Source organism: Oryzias latipes, chromosome 1 (genome assembly GCF_002234675.1).
Source record: "Oryzias latipes chromosome 1, ASM223467v1".
Taxonomy (NCBI): Eukaryota; Metazoa; Chordata; class Actinopteri; order Beloniformes; family Adrianichthyidae; genus Oryzias; species Oryzias latipes.
This window is the reverse complement of record NC_019859.2, coordinates 28015954-28035319: the sequence shown is the minus strand read 5'-3', so window position 1 is coordinate 28035319 and position 19366 is coordinate 28015954.

The following is a 19366-nucleotide window of genomic DNA, read 5'->3' as shown; positions in this document are numbered from 1 at the left end:
CACCTACTGCTGAGTTGTGTAATGTTATGGTTGGAGAAATAATACATGACATCACGTTTCATGTGGTGAATCAATATTGTTCTAATCATTTTATTGTCATAAAAATGAGTATATCGGCAGGCTCAAACTTAGACATGAGAGTTCAAGAAGTGCAATCAATTAAGATGGAAAAACATTTAATTGAATTGGAAAAATATGACATTTATTTAGATAAATATGTGAATCTGAGTTGTAAAAAAATATTGAGTTGGATAGACTTAAGAAATTAGGTTGAATAAATTTTACTCAATCACTTGTTACCAATTGAATGAATTCATTTAAGTTGGATAAGTTATATATATATGCGTCACAATGAAAATAGAAAGAAACTTGTGCGTTTACTTTGTCCGTTCTTTTTCTCCAAGCAGAAACTCTTTCTTTCGCTGATGATGCAGCCGTATTACTTTTTTGCTGGCCGTATAATCTTTATACGTCATCATTAAAATCTCAGAGTCCGTTTCACTGAAGTATAGCGCTCTCTTTTGTTCTCCACGCATTTCCATGGTGATTCCGGAAATTGGCGATCCATTGAGAATGTCTCTATACACTTGCACTGCACGCGCATAAACCCAGGGTTACCAAGTCAAGCGTAATTACGCTAACCATATCCGGTCTTTTGGAACGGACATACCCAGAGTAAGCAAGTTCAGGCAGATTTCAGCCAGAGCAAGCGCAGCACAAGGATGAAAGAGCCGCACAAGGATGAAAGAGCCGCACACAGGTTATAGAGGGGATAGAGCGGGTTAAGAAACCTAATGGAAGAAGGTCGGTCCGCTGAAGAAATATTCAATACTTTACTCCTTTTATTATTAGTCTGAGCTATCTTTTATTTTGAAAAGTCATCGGATCGGGTGCTAAATCAGTCCAGTAGGGGGAAAAACTCAACGAAAGGTCTGTATTCTTGTTTCTCCTGATCTAATAAAAGGAGTACAGTATAGGATATTTCTTCAACGGACCGGCCTTCTTCCATTCATTTTCTTAACCCGCTCTATCCCCGCTATAACCTGCGTGCGACTCTTTCATCCTTGTGCTGCACTTGCGCCAGAGCGCCCTGACTATCGTTTCAACCTGCTGCTATGATGACCGTATTTAGCGCTCTCTGTGTAATACACTGAGGAGCGCGGGGGAAACAACTGGAGAGGATATGAACAGGTGAACAGGCAGAGAGGAAAAGCAGGTAGAGAGGCGGGGGAGGGGCTTTGGCTTCAAACTCTGTCAGAGAGAAGGAAACACGGGTGTCAGGTTCATACGCAGCTTTCACTGAGGGAGTTGAAGCAGAGACTCTCTGGGATGATTTTATGAACTCAAACATGGAAACATGATTACCATGCAGAACTCTTCAAAATAATAAACCCGATCTCTCCACATTCTCCGTGTCTAACATGCATTGATATACACAGACACCGCTCCATGTAGCGATCACACGATAACTTTAGCTGGTAGCTCCTCCCTCCTCCCGCTGTGTCAAGCTGTAACCCTTGTGCTATCCTAGGCCCTTTATCGTTCGGAGTTGGGTCATTTATACCCACTAGACAATATGCTGAACCATTTATCTTCAACCATTTGTGATCCTCACTGGTGTCCATGGATTATATGAAATCTTTCCACCTTTATCCACCTTTGTCATGGTAGGGAGAACACGTCAATGTAAGGGTGGGGTCATCTGAGATAGCACAAGAGTTAAAGAACACAATTTCTGAGAGGCGAGTTATATTACTGAGCCTTGTCCATTAAGCGTCTCTGCCTGATGTGTTCACAGAGCTTTAGTACATAAAACTCCAACAGTCATACACCCTAACGTAGTCCGCTATTATATATTCATGAGCGGAAAGAAAAAACGCAGAACCGACCCTAAAAGTGCCCAAATTAGGCATACCCGCCCAGAGCCATTTTTACCCACAAATTTAGAACCAAAACCGCCCAATCTGGCAACACTGCTGCTAGCTCCTCTTGTAGAAAAAACGTGCTCCCTCCACAGCTCACTGGGACTTTACTTACTGTTAGGTAGTTAGCCACCTAGCCCAGTGGAAATTTCAGAATAAAAGCACTTCAATTGCAGCTTTACTTCTGTTGTGAGTTAATGTGTTGTGTAGTGAGTTACTGTTTTGTGAGTTATTGTGTTGTGAGTTAATGTGTTGTGTGGTAAGTTAATGTGTTGTGTTGTGACCCTTTTGGGCCACCGTACATACCTGTGCATCAAACATTATACTTAGCATCAACCGCACACAAGCATTGACTCTCCTTATTAGAATGACATGGGGACTGAGCATCAACCATGCTTATTACAGTGTTGAACACAGTAATAATCAATCGAAACACTTGTTTACCACGTTAGCAGGAATCCTCTTCAGATCATCAAAAGCGCCTAATTGGGTGGAAAACCACCCAATCTGGCAAAACTGCCTAAGATCTGCAGACTCAGTGTTTTCTTTTAAAAAGCAGCAAAAAATCTATCTTTTTAAAATTGCTTTTTATGATTCTTGTTATATTCTGTGTTTTACTGTATTTTACTGTGTTTTACTGTGAAGCACATTGTGATTTTTATCACAACTTCAAGATGGCCGACAGTGCAGCAGGGCTGACGTGAGATCCGATAAAACCTCAGTCTGGTGCTTATAATTACCAAACCTGCTCAACTCTTACTTGTGCTGCTTTCATGCTTGGCTGATTCTTTTTGAATTTGTTCATTGAAATTTACATACTAAGCTGTGACATTGTGCATTTTGACCACATGGACTCGGATATGGGTCAATCTATGACAAACAAAACCTTGGTAGAGACTCTACAGCAGTTCAAGAATGAGATGTTATCTCATTATGAGGCTAAACTCGACACGATTCATAATAGCGTCCACCAGATGGAAGATTCGTTGAACTCAATGAAGACTACAGTGGGTAAAGTGGAAAGCCGCGTTCGTTCCAATCAAGATGAGCTGTCTCGTCTGGAGACACGCATAAAAGAACTGGAGAAACAGAACTCTTACCTGGCGGAGAAAGTTGAAGATGTTGAAAACTGGAGTAGAGCCTCTAATATTCGCCTCCTTCGTGTGCCAGAGGGTTCTGAGGGCTGTGACATGATCGGCTTCGTAGGTCAGCTTCTCATCCAACCTTTTGGTCAGGATAAACTTCCCTCTCCTCTTGTCATCGAAAGAGCACATTGCTCTCCTGGAACACCTAATCCCAATCCCAAAGGTGGTCCACGGCCAATCCTCGTGAGGTTTCTGCACTTCCAGGACAAGCTCAATATTCTTCGCTTCTCCACCGACAAAAAGGAGCTTCTATTTAAAGGAAATCGAGTGCATATTTATATTTATCCCGATTTCAGTGCTGGTTTAATGGAGAAACGCCGTCTGTTTACTACGGTAAAAAAGAAGTTCCGCGACCTGGATATTGAATATGCTATGCAATATCCTGCAACGCTTCGAATCCACGTCGAGGGGAAAAGGCTGTTCTTTCGCTCACCTGACGAGGCTGAGATCTTCATCCTTGATTTTTCCCAACAGTCCCCCTGAGTATGACGGTAAAAATCTCTCTACTGTTTTTCTTTTGAACTACCTAAACTTCCTTAACTTACACTGACGGCTATATGAAACTTTGTTTGCCGTAAACTACTACTGTAATGACGTTGTGCTGCAAAAGCTTCATCTGTTTTGTACAGCTTTTCATTTGTCTTTTTTGCAGCTCTGAACATTTACATTAGCTACATTTGTTGATGTTGAGCAGATTTTTCTCAATTTCTTTTTCTCCTTTATTTTACGTAATACTCATTTCCATCTGGTGGTAATTTTCACTTGAAAATCACAACTTTACTGACGTTTTTGTATTTTTTATTTTCTATTTCAGACTGAGGTTGTCGTGTTATCTTTATAAATTTTTTGGCTTTGAACAGCTATGTTCCTGCTTTTTCAATTATGTGTTTTGTGTGAATGTATGTGCATGTGTGTGACTGTTATTGTGCCGTTGGCAATTATTAATTCAGTTCTTATTTTTTAGTCAAATTTGCTTCATTCAGTGCTGTTCATTGCAGTTTATTCTCTCCTATTCCCTGGATTATGGTTAAAGGTCTTCAAATTATCCATGTTAATATGAGGAATCTATTATCAAAAATAGATCAACTAAGGGCCTGGCTTGTCTACAATAAACCCAGTGTCATCACTATATCTGAAACATGGGTTTCCTCTAATATCTGAAGGAATTTATATTTTTGGTAATTTCATTAGGGTTGTCAGTCTTAATTCTTATTACATTGAAGATAAGTCATTTGCTGAAGTGTGTGCTTTAACATCCTTTGAACTCTGAAATTGCTTCCTTAAGTTGCATATGTGAGAAGGCAGCTCCACGTCCATCCCCCGTCAGGGGAAGAAACAGTCTTTGATCTTCTAAGGCCATTTGGTTGTAGGTCTGACATGGGCCATAAATTAACTATCTCTGGGACTGATTGTAGCGCTCACGTGTGGAGAACAAAAGCTTTATGATCTACTGAATGCATGCTGGGAAGTTCCGGCCGCCTGTGGAGGACCACGGGAAGCAGAGACCAGATGCTGTGATGGACTGAAGGAAGTAGGCGGGCTCCTCTGTCAGCCAATCTCTAGCGACCAGAGGCAGAGATTCAGCGGCCATCATGATGCAGGAGGAGGGACTCTGACCACATGTTTAAAGACGGCCTCATGTGATCCAGATTGTAACTTCTTACGTTTTGATGGTTTTGAGTTTGGGAACCCAGATCGATCTGTTTTATTCTGTTTTATTTTGTTTAGAGCTCTTTGTTACGGACAATAAAACCTCTTAATTTTATTCCGTTCGCATTTTCTGGTCATTCTCCCGACATTTGACACGCATGGAAGAAATCTCAAAGCGACAGATTTCTCATTTTTCTTCATATCTCAGACAGTGTCATTAGCCTGGACAATTACACTTTGTACAGAGCAGATAGAAGCTCGAGAGGAGGTGGAGTAGCTACATATGTGTCTTCAGTCACATGTCATTTTACCGAAATTGGCACCATTGTGCTTTGAAGGTCTGTTTATTAAATTAATTTTGCATGATCATAAACATTTGATAATTGGTAATATCTACAGACCCCCTAATTCCCCCTCTGACTCAGTTAATAATATTGTTTGTACTTTTTTTGTACTTTGTACATCCTTGGGTTGTAAAAGTGAAATGATCCTGTTGGGAGACTTTAACATAAATTGGTTATGTCTGTCATCTGCTACTGAACGTACTCTTTTTAATAGCTCTAATTTCTCACAGATAATTTCTAAACCTACAAGAAACAGCACTAATTCTAAATCTCTTATTGACTGGATTCTAGTAACACATCCAAACAGAATCCAGGATTCGGGTCTCTTACCAGATTGCTTCAGTGACCCCTGTATCATATATTGCATTTGGAAAATTAAAACTCCTCATCTTCCCCCAAAATTGGTTAAAATTCGACAAACAAAAACATAAATATTTATAACTTGATTGAAATTCCATCGTACTCAAGATCCTGCTGATCGGGATGCTTACAAACGTTTAAGAAATATCTGCACTACAAGAACTAGATATGCTAGATCGAACTATTACAAAGGTAGTCTATGACAATTACGGCTGAAACGATTCCTCGAGTTACTCGATTACAAAAATTCCTCGAGGCAAAAATTCTGCCTCGAAGCCTCCTATGACGCACACTATATGCGCGGCGCAGGGATTTGATTGTGTCACACGGACCGTTTGAATTTAGTTGGCGCGATGGTGGAGAATAGATCTATAAATAAACGGCAGAAATTGTCTAAATTGTGGGATCATTACACACTTAATAAAGAAGAGAACAAGGTGCAGTGTCACTACTGCAAAATAGAGCTGGCATACCACAACAGCACATCTTCCATGATTCAGCATCTGACCAGAAGACATCCACTCTATGCTGTTTCACCAAGCATCGCTGAAACAAGGTAAGTAAACGTAGTCTAAGCCTATTGATGTTCGCTGATTTTAATCCCATACTGCATTTGTAGCGATGTCGTGATGCGGTTTGACTAGATATGATGTTTTACTTTGATGACGTTTTAAAGTAGTAAACGTAACTATCACGTTCAATTGCAAGAGAGTATAGCCTAAAAAAAGAACCCCTTCACACACACAGAAACACATGCACACACACGTCAGACCAATTGCAGCAATGCATCACATATGCTTAAACTTCTATGTTGCCACACAACAATAATTTCAGCATGCATTCACTGTTTACACCGGGACGTGATGGAGGAACAAATATTGTGTTGCAGAGACCTTGTTTGTATGTCACGTCTGCCAAATAGTTACAGACAACAACAAAAAATATAACTCCCCAGCCTGTTGGTTTTTAATAAAGACTCGGAGTACTTATTTTTCAATTAAAACGCACGGAACAAAAAGTGCGTCAGCATTTACTGCGTGTTCAACAGCAAGTCACGTTACAGCTCTTCTTCAGCGTTAAACTACCATAATAGATTCTGCTTAGAGCTCCACCTAATGGTTATATTATAACATAATAAAGGAGAAATTCACGTATGAGATGGCTTTATAACTCACTTGCATACTATAACTTATAGTATATGTAATATGTATAACTTATAACAGCTTTAACTGAAATAGACACAAGTTTAATATAACTTTTCTGTTAAGTGTATTTTTCCAACACGGCCTGCTTCTCCAAATCGACTCGTACTTTTGGGGAGGACATTATAATCAGCCTAATGGTAAATGCTGCAGGTGTAGAAATCTACATAAAACAGATATTTACTTTGATATCAGGGTTCGAATACAGCATGAAAGCTGTTGTGCATATTCATAAATGAAATTGCTTTTCCTCTTTTTCTCCCTCTCAGCTCTTCACAACAGAAAATGGACAGCTTTGTTCGCCCAGCTCAGTCATGCACTGTTCAAGAGGCCGCCATTTTTACAGAGAGCATTTTGAACATGCTTGTGACCGATATGAGGCCACTGTCAATGGTGGAGGACAAGGGATTTAGAGACATGATCTCAACTTTCAATTCTAAATACAGCCTGCCATCAAGAACATATTTCACACAACTGATGTGGAAGAAACATAGAGACATTACAGATAAATTGGAAATAAATACCTCTGTTAAGAAATAAAAGCCAAATGCTTGTTCATTATACAGCCACATCATTTTTGTTGTGCAGTATTTGTTTTGGTTGTTCAAAAACACACACATCGTTTTATCCGATTACTCAATTAATGGATCGATTAAGTGCTAGATTAATCGATTACAAAAAGAATCGATAGCTGCAGCCCTAATAACAATGCTAATAATCCAAAGCAATTCTGGAGGCAAATTAACAACCTACTAGGAAAAACTGATTCTGCTTGAACTAATATGCTTATTAACAATGTGTGTACAAATGATCCGGCTGTTATCTCTGAGGCATTCTGTCAGCATTTCTCAGTATCACCTCTCATTCAATCTCCTTCTCACTCCATTTCTCATTGTGTTGACATGTCCAGTGGTAGTACGTTTTCCTTCAGAAGAGTCAATCCGACTGATGTGGAACAAGTCATAAATGGGTAACGTTTTCTTTTACAGTACAGTACTTACAGTGTACTTAAGTGGTATTTACATGGTACTTATTGTGTAACTACTGGGTACTTTCAGGGTACTTACATGGTACTTTCTATGGAATTTACTGGGTACTTACAGTGTGTTTACATGGTACTTTCTATGGGACTTTACTGTGTACTTACATGGTACTTTTTTGTGTCTACTCTGTACTTACATGGTACTTACCATGTATTTATATAGTGCTATTTGGTTCATACCTATGTGGTACATACTGTGTGTTTATAATATTCTTACTGGGTATTTACATGTTGCGCAAAGGTGTCTGTTATGTACCATTCACTTGCATATTACTTGGTACTTACCCCTTAAGTACAATGAAACTGTACTGTAAAAGAAAGTCAGCCCTATTTCCACTCTATTACATGGTACTTTCAGTAGTAAATGCTGGGTATGTTCACGTATTACCTTCCCGTGCAGTGTACATACACACTTGGTCTTCTGACCTCACCAAATGAGACAATGCTAACTTGTTGGTAAAGGTCAAATAACTGCATTGTAAAAACATATTCCTACTTCTTGTAACATGAGGCAAATTTAAAGAGAAACAAGACAGCAGTGAAAACAACAATCTTTAATATGATACATGTCTGCAGCATACAAAGTGTCATCACAATGAAATTTGTTTTAAGTACAAAACAGTGCAAAGGAGCATTCCACAAAACACATTATTGGCCTGAGGGTCGTGCTTTTTGTCCATCAGAATTCTTTCAGCAGAGTTTGGTAACGGTGCAGGACTTCTTCAGGGGTTGTAACTGCAAGAAAAATCACAATAAAAGCTCAACTGAACATAAAAAGCATAACGACTTTGATGAAGTACAAAATATATTTTACTTATTTAATTATTTCTGTAATGAGTTTGATAAATCTCTGAATTCCTTATTGCTTTGACTGCAATGCTTGAAATTAATCAATTATCCTCATTTATAAACATGATAATAAATTATTCAAAACTTGACTTTTTTTTAAATATTGTTCTAAATATGAACTTGTTTTAATATAAAATGTCAGGAAAATATGTAAAACAACAAGGCTAAATATTTACTTTTAATACTATAAAAGACACCATGTAAGTACCATGTAAGTACCCAGTAAAGTCCCATAGAAAGTACCATGTAAACACACTGTAAGTACCCGGTAAATTCCAAAAAAAAGTACCATGTAAGTACCCTGAAAGTACCCAGTAGTTACAACATAAGTACCATGTAAATACCACTTAAGTACACTGTAAGTACTGTACTGTAAAAGAAAGCGTTACCCATAAATGAGCTTTCCTCCACCAGTAGCGCTGGTCCAGATGGCATTGAAGCAAAGTTTATTAAACTTGCTTCCCATGTGCTTTGTTTTCCCTTGGCTGTGTCAGCAGGTAGTTTGTGACTGCTTGCACAGATTGCTGATGGTGGATGAAGGACACCTGTGTGGGAGGGCATGGTCACATACAGAGCAGGGAGGCTGTCATTCTCTTATAAAGCACCAGTGCGCGGCCGGCAGAGGAGGACTGTTGGAGCCTGTATCGTTTGAGTTTGGCCTGCTGCTGGAGCCAGAGACGCGAGGTCCGTGACATTTGGGTGCAACCTGCAAGGTGCAGGCAGGAGGAAGGCTTGGAGCCGGAGGTGCGCAATTCAGGACGCGGAGGCGGCAGAACATTGGCCACAGGTCTTCATCGGGGCGCGGACCAGTAAATTGCTCGCGTGGAGGAGAAGGGAGGCAGCACACCCTCAGGAAGATCTCACACTGCCATTTGGAGACACAGAGGGGTGAACGGGCTTCACCCCTCCTAAAGTTAAGTGTGCCAGCTACACACTGAGCTTCTATGAGCAGCCTGTAGCTCAGTCACCAGTGGATTTTAATTGGGTTTTATATGGATTGACTTTTAACTCCTTTGCATGACTGTTTTTGTGTTTTTAAAACTATTTGTGGATTTGCCTTGTTTTTATTGCATGTGAACTGGTGGCTTGGAGTGCAGGCCTGCTCGGGTGAAGGACTTGGGTGTGGGACGAACATCAAGGCGGACACTTGGACAATGGCGTGATATGGACAATTACTACCGCTGTTCTCCTGATGTGTTGGCTTTACATGTGTTTTATGTCATTTTTGTTTTTAGTTTTTTTTACCATTTCTGGTTTTAGACTGTTTTTATTAAAACATTTTAACTATCAGGGCTTTGGCTGTCTCTGGAGCAACTAGCAAACTCCCCAGCAGATCCCTAAAATTTTTGATTGCTTTGGGGCCTCACCCCCACCCCTCTGACAGATTTTTGGCGTTGTCGGCAGGATTCTGCTGGGTTGAGTTACTGGTCGCTCCAGCATGCAGCAGGCCCAGGTAGGTGCAGCTGGCCCTTCAGCAATGATGATGCCATTTTTCATGGGTTGCCCATGGGTGCAAAAGTTAAGTGGGGAAAATGCTCAATCCAAGTTTGGGGAGTGGAAACACCAAGCTGAATCTATGCTAAGTTTTCAGCCTCTTACAGACTCTCAGAAAGCTGACATTCTTTTAAATTTACTTGAAGGTGAAGCAAAGAGAGAAATATTAACTCTGGAGAGATCACTTAGAGACACTCCTAAGAAAATTCTTGATGTTTTGCACGTTCTGTATGGTGATAACACTCACGTTTCTGTGCTCAGGACTCGTTTTTTTAATTGTAGACAACAGCCACCAGAGTCACTCAAGTCTTTTTCCCTGCGGTTGAGAGAACTCTTTCTTATGTTGAAACAGAGAAACGAGGCAGGACTTGAGGATGGTGATGCCATCCTACGAGACCAGTTTGTCATGGGATTAAGAGAAGGTTCCCTTCGCCAGGAGCTACGACGCCTTGTGAGGAAGACTCCTACATTGTCCTTTGACGAAGCAAAGATGGAAGCACTGTCATTGGAAGAGGAACAAGCAGAACAATGGTCGCCGTCTTCCTGTATGGCAATAGGAAAGCAGGTGCCCCACGCACAAACCACAACAGACTGGAAAACAGAACTGAAAAATGAACTGCTAAAAGAGGTGAAAGACCAAGTGGCTGAAATGTCTAAAAATATTTTGTCTGAGTTACAGGAAAACCGAACGGTTCCAAACACACGTATGAAGCCAGAGTCTAATTGGAGAACAGATAATAGAGCCAGACCAGCTAGTAGGGGTATTAGAGGGACACCACGATATGAGTGGGACCAACAGGGCCGCCCAATCTGTGCTACTTGCAAAGAAGCGGGGCATTTTAGCCGCAGCTGCCACTCTAGAGCCCCCCATCAGGATTTTTAGTCCCACCGGCCACCGTGGGTCAGGTGACCGGACCCCTTAGCGCTGACCCACCTAGCTCCCCACCCTCAACCAGGTTTACAGAGAGCTGCCCATATGTCACGGTTAAACTAGACGACGTAGAAGTTAAGTGTTTGCTAGACACTGGGTCGCAAGTAACACTTTTTTGTGAGAGTCTGTGTAAAGACCTCTTCAAGGAGAAGCATTTGGGTGGGGTCCTCTCTTGGCTTAAACTTCGAGCTGCAAATGGACTAACCATCCCTTATACAGGCTACATAGTAGTTGACTTCCAGGTGGGGGGGGTTCGGGTCCCGAATTGTGGGGTTGTGGTGGTAGAAGACAGCTATTTGGGTGAAAAGAAGGCCATCTTGGGCATGAATCTAATTTCTGAGTGTTGGGAAGAACTGTTCCAAAAGCACCGACCACCTCTTATAAAACGTCAGCCCCTTAGAAGGGCATGGGAGGATGTTTTTGCTGACTGCCAGCGTATCCAAGCTGTTTCAGCTATGGAGCCCTTGACCAGGGTAGCTCGTCCCGCCTGCCGAGCACCAGTGACTGTACCGGCAAACAGCGAGGTGATGCTGTGGGCAAAGACAGCGCCTTGGCCCTGTGGGCCAAAAGTTTGCGCAATGGTGGAGCCGTTCACCGAAGGCGGCAATATAGAGGTTGCACGGACTCTAGTGACTGTAGACCTGGGTAGATTACCTGTGAGAGTAAGGAACTTGAATCCCTTCCCTGTGATCATTAGTAGATTTCAGAAGCTAGCCAAGGTCTGTTCGGTCAACCCAGAAAATGTAAAAGGCTGCAAAGACGTTTCCCTTTGCGAGGTGAGCACAGGTGTTGTAGAGGTGGCAGTCATTGATGTTGGCGAGTGTCTGTCCGCGGTAGGTGGGGAAAACCACCCCCCTTGTATTAAAGGGGAGGACCTCACAGATGAGCAGCAGCAACAACTGGGGCAATTACTTCAAAAATGGAGTCATGTCTTTGCCAGGCATGAGGATGATTATGGACACACTAGTGTTGTTAAACATAGAATCCCAACAGGTGGTGCAGAACCTATCAAAGAGAGGTACAGGCCTGTTCCCCCCACTCTCTATAAAGAGATCCGCAGTCTTTTGCAGGGCATGCTTGAGCAGGGCGTCATTAGAGAGAGCAGTAGTCCGTGGGCTGCACCCATAGTGCTGGTACAGAAGAAGTGCGGTGCCTGGCGTTTTTGTGTGGACTACAGAAAATTGAACCGAGTCACTCATAAAGACGCTTTCCCCTTGCCTCGAATTGAAGATTCCCTGACCAGTCTCAACCAAGCAGATTGGTACTCCACTCTGGACTTGGCCAGTGGATACTGGCAAGTGGAGGTAGAGGAGAAAGACAGAGAAAAGACTGCATTTACAACACCTTTTGGCTTATTTGAGTTTGACAGGATGCCCTTTGGACTCTGTAATGCCCCAGCAACCTTTCAAAGACTGATGCAGCGCTGTTTGGGGGACCAGCTTGTTGACTCTGCTCTTGTATACCTGGATGATGTTATTGTGTATTCCAAAGACTTTGCAACCCACCTGGACCATCTGGAGCGTGTGTTTGAGTCCCTGGGGCGTTATGGTCTTCTTCTTCGCCCAGAGAAATGCAAGCTGTTTCATAAGAAAGTCAAGTTCCTGGGCCACGAAGTCAGTGGTGATGGAGTGTCGCCTGACCCAGAGAAAACCGCAGCTGTCCAGAGTTGGGGCCGTCCTACCACAGTTAGGCAGGTAAGATCTTTTCTGGGTTTTGTGGGCTACTACAGGCGGTTTGTTAAAGACTTTTCCAAGATTGCTAAACCTCTGAATGAACTTTTGAGGGGCTCATCAAGGAGCAGGTGCAGAGAATCACCCTCTGTCCAATGGACTGATGAGTGCGAAGTTGCATTTCAGCAGCTCAAGCAATGCTTGCTACAAGCGGCAATTTTGGGATATGCAGATTTCACACAGCCTTTCACTGTCTATACAGATGCCAGTAACTGCGGTTTAGGTGCTGTTTTAGCCCAGGAACAGGATGGAGCAGAACGAGTCATTGCATATGCTAGTCGGAGCCTGCACCCCTCAGAACGCAACGATGCCAACTACAGCTCTTTTAAACTTGAGCTGTTGGCAATGAAATGGGCTCTGGTGGAGAAATTCAAAGATTTTTTGTGGGGTGCGAAGATAACTGTTGTGACGGACAATAACCCCCTTGTACACCTGCAGACAGCAAAACTAGGGGCCGTGGAACAGAGGTGGGTTGCTCAACTGGCCAATTTTGATTACACCATCCGGTACCGACCGGGGAAGGACCACACTAATGCTGATGCATTGTCTAGACTCCACATTGCCTCAACAGGCCTAGGGCCTGTTGGCACCCAGACGGTACATGTGATGGAGGTTTTGGATGAGACAGAAGAGCCCTTTAATGGTTGGGGGTGGAACCCTGGCCTGTGGAGACTGGAACAGCAGAGAGACCCCACAGTTTGTCAGGTTCGGGACTATCTGACTCAAGGTGGGTTACCAGGTGCAGCAGAAAGGCGGGCGCTTTCTCAGCCAATAAAGAGACTCTTGCAGCAATGGAGAAGACTCGAAATTATTGAGGGAGTGTTATGCAGGAGAGTAAGAGACTCCTCAACCTACGAAACTCTCCAACAAGTTGTGGTCCCGAACAATAAAACTGCAGCCTTGGTAGAGTTTTGCCATCAAAACAGTGGACACCCAGGTGCAGATCGCATGCTTACTACGCTGCGAAGAAATTTTTATTGGCCCTAAATGGAAAAGACTGTTCAGGGTTATATAAAGGCCTGCCCCCGCTGCGTGTTGTACAAAACAAAGGCTGATCACAGGGCTCCTCTTGCCCCATTCACTGCCAGAGCCCCGATGCACATAGTGGCAATGGACTTTCTAACATTGAGCCGCCCTACAGACAGATACCAGAACATCCTGGTTGTGACTGACTTGTTCACAAAGTATGCATGGGCTATTCCGACCCCTGATCAGACAGCAGTGGCAACGGCTCGTGCCTTGTGGACTCATGTTATACAGTCATTCGGCTGCCCAGAGGTCATGCATTCAGATCAAGGCCCTGGCTTTGAGTCAAGACTCATAAAAGAACTGTGCATGATTTATGGCTGTCATAAGTCCCGCACCACACCATACCACCCACAGGGCAATGGGGCATGCGAGCGGTTCAACCAAACTTTGCTAAGCTTGTTGGGGACACTGGAGGCTGAACAACAAAGGCATTGGGCGGGGTACCTTCCAGGCCTTGTCCAGGCTTACAACAACACCGTGCATGCCTCCACTAAATATGCACCTTCCTTCCTAATGTTTGGCCGCCACCTTAGAACCCCTGTGGACATGCTGACAGGAGCAGTGGCCTCGTTGAGTACCACTACCACGACAGAGTGGGTGAGTAGGCACCATCAACAGTTGACTTATGCTTACAACAAAGCGTCAACCTCTTTACTGCAAGCAGCCAGCACAAACAAGAAGATCTACGACAAGGCTGCCAAAGATTCCCCCCTGCTTCCAGGAGAGCGGGTTCTGGTCTTAGACCAGAGGAGAAGGGAAAAGGGTAAACTTAGTGATAGGTGGGAAAATGAACCTCAGGTTGTAGTAGCCCAGCCTTATCCAGATCGCCCTGTCTACAGAGTCAGGCCAGAAGGTAAAGACGGTCCTGAAAGGGTTCTGCACCGTAACAATTTGAGACCTTGCCTCCCCTGTCTCGTCCCTCAAGAGTTACCAAGCGAGCCAACAGCTGAAGAGCAAACACCCGCAGATGGCCTAGCATTATGGGGATTTGCCTTTCCCCTCCCAGTGGCAGAGGGGTACGAAGCTGCTCAAGCACCTGAACCAAGGCGCTCCCAGAGGCTTAATAGGCAAAGGCCCCAAAGGTACCGTGAGTAGTTCTAGGGACTAGAACGCTTTCAGTCAGGGGGAGTGTCAGCAGGTAGTTTGTGACTGCTTGCACAGATTGCTGATGGTGGATGAAGGACACCTGTGTGGGAGGGCGTGGTCACATACAGAGCAGGGAGGCTGTCATTCTCTTATAAAGCACCAGTGCGCGGCCGGCAGAGGAGGACTGTTGGAGCCGGTGCGTGGGGTTCCTGACACTTGGGCACAGCCTGCAGAGGAGGACTGTTGGAGCCTGTATCGTTTGAGTTTGGCCTGCTGCTGGAGCCAGAGACGCGAGGTCCGTGACATTTGGGTGCAACCTGCAAGGTGCAGGCAGGAGGAAGGCTTGGAGCCGGAGGTGCGCAATTCAGGACGCGGAGGCGGCAGAACATTGGCCACAGGTCTTCATCGGGGCGCGGACCAGTAAATTGCTCGCGTGGAGGAGAAGGGAGGCAGCACACCCTCAGGAAGATCTCACACTGCCATTTGGAGACACAGAGGGGTGAACGGGCTTCACCCCTCCTAAAGTTAAGTGTGCCAGCTACACACTGAGCTTCTATGAGCAGCCTGTAGCTCAGTCACCAGTGGATTTTAATTGGGTTTTATATGGATTGACTTTTAACTCCTTTGCATGACTGTTTTTGTGTTTTTAAAACTATTTGTGGATTTGCCTTGTTTTTATTGCATGTGAACTGGTGGCTTGGAGTGCAGGCCTGCTCGGGTGAAGGACTTGGGTGTGGGACGAACATCAAGGCGGACACTTGGACAATGGCGTGATATGGACAATTACTACCGCTGTTCTCCTGATGTGTTGGCTTTACATGTGTTTTATGTCATTTTTGTTTTTAGTTTTTTTTACCATTTCTGGTTTTAGACTGTTTTTATTAAAACATTTTAACTATCAGGGCTTTGGCTGTCTCTGGAGCAACTAGCAAACTCCCCAGCAGATCCCTAAAATTTTTGATTGCTTTGGGGCCTCACCCCCACCCCTCTGACAGCTGCTCTTTTAAATCTCTCTTTTAGCACGTCTGAAGTCCCCTTGGCTTGGAAACGTACAAAAGTTGTACCTCTTCACAAAGGTAGGAATTCTAATGACATGAGCAATATGTCAATAGACCAATCTCAGTCATCAACAGTATTGTCAAAGTATATGAAAAAATCATCTTTAATCAACTTTCGGAATATCTAACACTTAATATATTATCTCCTTTTCAATCCGGTTTCCGAAAGCACTTCTCCACAACTTCATCTTTGTTAAAATTTACCAATTATATTTTCTCTGTTTTTGATAATAACATGTTAACTGGTGCCTTATTTATCGATCATACCAAAGCTTTTGATGTGGTAGATCACTATCTGTTATTGGACAAACTTCATTCAATTGGCCGTGATAGATCCTCACTCCTTTAGTTCAACTCATACCTTCATCATCGTCAGCAGTGTGTGCTTTTTAATGGCAGCTATTCCAACTTTCTAAGCGTAGAAAAAGGTGTTCCACAAGGTTCCTCACTTGGTTCCCTCTTATTTTCTATTTTCATTAAGGACCTTCCAACTAAATGCATCTACAGCAATATTCAACTCTATGTCGATGATACTGTCATTTACTCATCTAAATCTAACATTGTTGACATTCAGTATTCAATTCAACATGATTTTAATTCTGTTCAATTATGGTTACAATCCAATAAGCTTCTACTTAACAAATCAAAATCCTATTTTATGTTGTTTCAAAAAAGACTACTTCCTGTAGCTGCAAGTGAAATAAATTTAACTTACCTGGACATGTCACCTATTTCAGCAGCGGAAAAATTCAAATACCTTGGTTTGTGGCTTGACTCCTCACTCTCTTTTAGTGCCCATATACAGTCCATTGTCCACAAAATTTCTTATCGTTTAAAATTACTTTATCTATCAATCAATTGTTTTAGTCTCTCAGTCAGGAAGAAAATTATTTCACATCTGATTATCCCGACTCTAGATAATGGTGACATAATTTATCAAAACACTACTCTCTCTAACCTCCGACCACTAAATGTTATTTATAACAGCTTGTGTAGGTTTATTCTTCGTCGTCCGTTTAGAACTCACCACTGTCTTATGTTTCAGCAACTGTCCTGGCTTCCCCTATCCTCCCAACGTCAACTTCACTGGCTATTGTACATTTTCAAATATATTAACCTCAGCTAGCCAGACTATCTTAAACAATATCTAATTCCTTTTCAGTCTTCTTATAATTTACGTCATGCAGATCAAATCTTTTTTGTTGTTCCAAGAGTTGAAAAAGAAATCGGAAAATATTCATTTAATTACAAGGCACCCTCTGACTGGAACAATCTTCCTCCATCCATTCGCTCTTTAACCTCATTCTTTGCATTTAAAAATGCCTGTTTAGTACATCTTCAACACTCATGTAACTGTTCTTGATTTAATTTTATTTCTCTTCTGCTTTTTATTTAGTATTATTTTTATTTCCTTACCTTAAACCACATATGTCAAACTCAAGGCCCGGGGGCCAAATGTGGCCCTCCATGTCATTTTATGTGGCACCCGAGAGCATAAAATTTTTTAATTTCTTAAAAAAAAAAAAAAAAATTGGTGTGTATTTATTCATATCTAGGGGGAATCTGCCTTGAAATATCAGATTGGGCAACTATACATTAGGACTTAAACACTGTCCATATAACCTAACCTGACAGAATCAAATGTAAAAGGATTTATACTAGACTAACAAGCAAACATATGTTTTCTATGCAACTGTAATTATCACTTTCAAAAGTTATAATAAATAAATAAATAAGTTGTTCAACATTAAGGAGTAGTTACATTTATGTTTCATTACATTTAGTTACATGTATAAGTTATATCCGTCCCTTTGAGGACAGCTGCTATGCTGATGTGGCCCTCTGTGAAAATGAGTTTGACACCCCTGCCTTAAACTAATTGCTAGTAGGTGCATTAAATGTCTGTTTGTGTGGGTGTGTGCGTGTGCCTGCTCGTTGTCTTGTAAATTTTAAGTTCTTCTTTGTTTTGACATATGCAAAGTTTGCTCAACTGTATCTGTCGGTATTTGCTTGTTTTGTTGTATGTTGAGGACCCCCTTGAAAACGAGATGTCACATCTCAAGGGGCTTATCCTTCAAACAAATAAACTGAACTCAGATCTATGTGTCACTGATAACAGGTGAATATGGGCCGGTGGATTCACTCAGCCACTGCCTCCAACAGATCAGCGCGTGGATGCAGAACAACTTTCTCCAGCTAAACACAAACAAGACCGAAGTTATTATTTTTGGCCCACAGAAACAAAGAGAGAGTCAGCAGCTACCTTCATTCTCTGTCTCTTAAACCCTCAAATCCAGTCAGAAATCTAGGGGTAATCATGGACTCTGACCTGAACTTTAACAGCCATATCAAGTCAATAACATCAGCGGCATTTTACCATCTGAAAAACATTGCCAAAATCAAAAACATAATGTCAAAGCCAGACCTGGAGATACTTATTCATGCATTTGTCTCCAGTAGGTTAGACTACTGTAACGGCCTGCTCACCGGCCTCTCCAAACGAGCTGTAAAACAGCTTCAGTACATCCAGAATGCTGCTGCTCGAGTCTTGACCAGAACCAGGAAGTATGATCACATTAGTCCTGTGCTCAGGTCTTTGCACTGGCTCCCTGTACCTCAAAGAATAGACTTCAAAGCAGTTCTGCTTGTGTACAAGTCTCTCCATGGCCACGCACCAAAGTACATCTCTGACATGTTAGTGCCATATGAACCATCTCGTACTCTGAGGACCTCAGGGACCGGCCTCCTGTTGATACCCAGAGTCAGAACTAAACAAGGGGAATCAGCGTTTCAATATTCTGCAGCTAAAATCTGGAACAGCCTCCCTGAAGTCATCAGACAGGCCTCTTCTGTGTCCATATTCAAATCTAGACTTAAAACATTTCTGTTTAGCCGTCTATATGACTGAAAGGTCCCATCTGCACTTTTCTTTCATTTCCTTCCTTCTTTTTAAATCCATTTTCCCCCAAAAAAATGTCTTTTCTTTTAAATTAAATGTTACGTTGATTATTTCTATGATGTATTGTGATTTTAATGCATTTTTCTGTTTTGTGAAGCACCTTGAATTACTTTGTGTACGCATTGTGCTATACAAATAAACTTGCCTTGCCTTGCCTTAAAAGGTGCTATACAAATAGTGTATTGCTCATGGCTGTTTTAAGACATTTCAGTGTCCTATTTTAGACATTTTGGGTTCAATTTTAAAACGTGTGTGTGGTCTGCATCCTTTAAGCAGCCACGAGAAGATCACTCATAAAATCAACTGAAAGAAGGAGACAAGTGTTTACTGGACATTTTCTCTGAAACTTCCCTTGCTTTGTAGTCTAAACACCAACCTGCACATCTACTGTGATCATTAATTAAATGTCCCTAAAAGGAAACAAGAGATCTTTCATCTGTTCCGACTGTTTGCAGATTTGTGAAATTCTCGTTTTACGGTAACTACACAGACTCCTGCCAGAACTCTGTCATGACATCAGGACAACTTTTGGCACCAATGTCACGTGTTTACTTGTTGATCCAAA